At 43.0% G+C, this 3,268-nt stretch overlaps 1 long non-coding RNA gene across 1 annotated transcript; it reads left to right on the top strand.

Annotated features, from left to right (window-relative positions):
• Window positions 1-388: 388 nt before the first annotated feature.
• On the top strand, window positions 389-2,471 carry LOC127531108 (uncharacterized). Its single transcript, XR_007937998.1, has 3 exons — window positions 389-1,516; window positions 1,595-1,657; window positions 2,058-2,471. It is a non-coding gene; the product is annotated as an uncharacterized LOC127531108 (long non-coding RNA).
• Window positions 2,472-3,268: the final 797 nt, after the last annotated feature.

Here is a 3,268-nt window from a genome sequence, read left to right as displayed (position 1 = left end):
AGGTGGATAATTTGCTTTCTTGTCCATTTTCCTCAATGTCTTTGGAGGAAAAGCTGGACGAGACTGGGATCACATCGGCCAAACGATGTTCAAATAACTCAACGGGACAAACGACAAAATCGTAAGTTTTGCATTTCTTGGTTTGACAGAAAGGACTGGCTAACGACAAGTATAGCTAAGAATACACTTTTCTGTTTCTCATGCTTACTTTTTGGAGGAGATACTGCATGGACTCAACAAGGAATTGTGGATTTGTGGCTGTGCAAGCTGATGAGACAACCTGTGTGTGTGTGTGTGTGTGTGTGTGTGTGTGTGTGTGTGTGTGTGTGTGTGTGTGTGTGTGTGTGTGTGTGTGTGTGTGTGTGTGTGTGTGTGTGAGAGAGAGAGAGTGAGACAGAGAGATGTAGAGCACTAAAAAAGTATAGTGTACCTGTAATTGATGTAACTGTGTGTATCATAGGTGATGTTAACTATTTAATCGGTATTATGCATTTGTTAGCCCACCCAACAAAGTTCACCACCAGCCGCCACTGGTGATGCCTTCAGGAGCAGCGGGAGAAGACACTGTCAGAATGTCAATGACTAAAATGAGACACAGAATGAAAACAGAGAGACAGAACTGTCACGAAACGGGAGGGAGAAGAACTTTAACTATTAAAGGTCATTTAATGAGCAGCTACACATTCTGAGGGTCCAATCAGAGAGCAGCTACATGTAACGGGGTAACAATCCCACTAGTTTCCCCAAACTTTTGTCTTCCCCACACTTTTTAAGACCCTGAACTCACCAGGTCATGTGACACACCCACATGACCATGGTAGCCAATCTTGTGCCACCAGAGCATATTGAAGCTCCCCTTGCTCCTCTCATCCAGTGTTGCCAACTTAGCGACTTTCTCGCTAAATCTAGCGACTTTCCAAAGCGTCCTAGTGACGTTTTTTCATCAAAAGCGACAAGCAACAAATCCAGTGACTTTTTCTGCCTTTTTGGAGACTCTGACAGGAAAACTGGGATCATTCTGCAGTTACTGTTTTCAACCAGCAGCAGGTGCTGCTGTGAGCTCCTCCCCCTCCCAGAGCACAGACTGTCAGTCCAGTAACCCCACAGCAGACCCAGTGAGGGGAGGGGGAGACCCACATCACTCCGCGGCCAGACGGCAGATGAATCACGCATACACAGTCACTACAGATCCCATCCAGACTTACGGAGCGGAATATAAATGAAAATGTTTCTTCTCTGTCATACTAAAATAAACCACAGCATTTAGCCTCTAGTACAAAAACATATTGTGGGTGTTTTATACTCACTTTTTGGTCTCTTCCACGTTATTCCTCTCTCCTACAACGTTGATTACAATTACATGTAAACTGAGAAATATGCAAATTAGGCGATGACGTCATTTAGCGACTTGTAGCGACTTTTAGGACAGCCAACAGCGACTTTCCTTACTGAGGAGTTGGCCACAGTGCTCTCATCCTCAGTTGTTGGGAGAGAAGCAAGGAGGAAGCAGCTGCAGGTCAGTTCTTCAACCAAATTGTTTGGCAAAATACTGATCATGTCTTGGTGACTAAGTTTTATATTTTTATAACTTTAGAACCAGACCATATGCTCGTTGGGGACCTCTGTTGCTTTGTGTGCACTCTTGCTATCTGAACTGGTGAGTTTGAATTTGTCTTGAGTTTTGTCATTGCTCATGTTAGCATTAGCCATTAGCCTCAATGCTAATGCTAACATTTGGCTGATTGAACATTTTTATGTATGCATTTTTCATTTTCCTTAGTTTTAGTTCATATGCTACCATGCTATGGCTAAGATGCTAACTATGGTTAATGATAATGGTGATCATCTTATGAATTCATTTTTTGGCAAATTTGGATAGATGGGCTTGCTCTGGGGGTCAGGCATATGGGTTCTGTAAAGCGTCTTGAGACAATTTGACTGTAACTGACGCTATATAAATAAAATAGAATAGAATTTAATTGAATTATGGCATGCTAATGTTAGCTTAGCTTCAGCATCAGTTAGCTTTGTTTGATTTTGTGGTTTGGTCCGTACAGGCCAGGTGCTCCTCCTTTGCCTTACGCTGCCATGCGGTCCAACCACTGATGGCGAGCTTGAACAAGGCCAGGAGCCTACGGAAGCCCGAAGCGACTCGACTCAATTCCACCATTAATGGTCTGGTAGGAGGCTTCTGCAGCCTTCCTTGAACTCTCATCTCCTCAATCGAGCCATATTCCCCCACTCACTCAATTCTTCCTGGACATTCAGCGCTCTGTCTCCAACTACACTCTTCTTAATAACTACGTCGCTCATATGGCACAGGTGTACCGGACCTTGGTTTTTATTTAAAACCTGGAACTGGAATGAACTGTTTCTCATTGTGCACATATGATTTTGCCGGTTTAAAATTTGTATACTCTGTAAATATTATGTTCCTTTGTCAAATCACTTTAATAATTAATTTAATATAATTTCACGCAACTTAATTTTCTTGTTTGTCTTTATTTACTGCACTGCTCTCCAGTAGCTGAGTTAAGATCTTCTGATTGACACCACTAGCCCATACATTAGTAGTAACACAGCACTTACAAAGTAACAGCAAAAACATGCTACATACATGTTCTGAGGGTCCAATCAGAGAGCAGCTACACGTTCTGATGATCCAATCAGAGAGCAGCTACACGTTCTGATGATCCAATCAGAGAGCAGCTACACGTTCTGAGGGTCCAATCAGAGAGCAGCTACACGTTCTGATGATCCAATCAGAGAGCAGCTACACGTTCTGATGATCCAATCAGAGAGCAGCTACACGTTCTGATGATCCAATCAGAGAGCAGCTACACGTTCTGATGATCCAATCAGAGAGCAGCTACACCAGCGATCCTCAACCCGCGGCTCGTGAGCCGCATGCGGCTCCTTTAAGACTAGTTGCGGCTCTTTTAAGTCCCACAAAAAAAATCTTTAAAAAACGAAAAACAAAAACATTGTCAGCAGAATTCATCAACATTTCATTATCACTCACAAGTCACACATCAGTCTATTAAGCCACCCCCCCATTCCTCTGAGCAACCAATCACAAATTATTTCAGGTTTCGCGCTCTGATTGCAGGTTGTGCGAGATAATGCTCCATCACACTGGGAAAACGAGCTTACAGCACTAGGACTATGCAAAAATGGCAAAGGAATATAGGAAACGAAAATACAAAGAGGAATATCGAACATTTAAAGATGACTGGGAACTCGAGTTTTTCTTCATCTCCACTGGTTC

Source organism: Acanthochromis polyacanthus, chromosome 19 (genome assembly GCF_021347895.1).
Source record: "Acanthochromis polyacanthus isolate Apoly-LR-REF ecotype Palm Island chromosome 19, KAUST_Apoly_ChrSc, whole genome shotgun sequence".
Classification (NCBI taxonomy): domain Eukaryota; kingdom Metazoa; phylum Chordata; class Actinopteri; family Pomacentridae; genus Acanthochromis; species Acanthochromis polyacanthus.
This window is presented reverse-complemented; position numbering and strand designations above follow the sequence as displayed.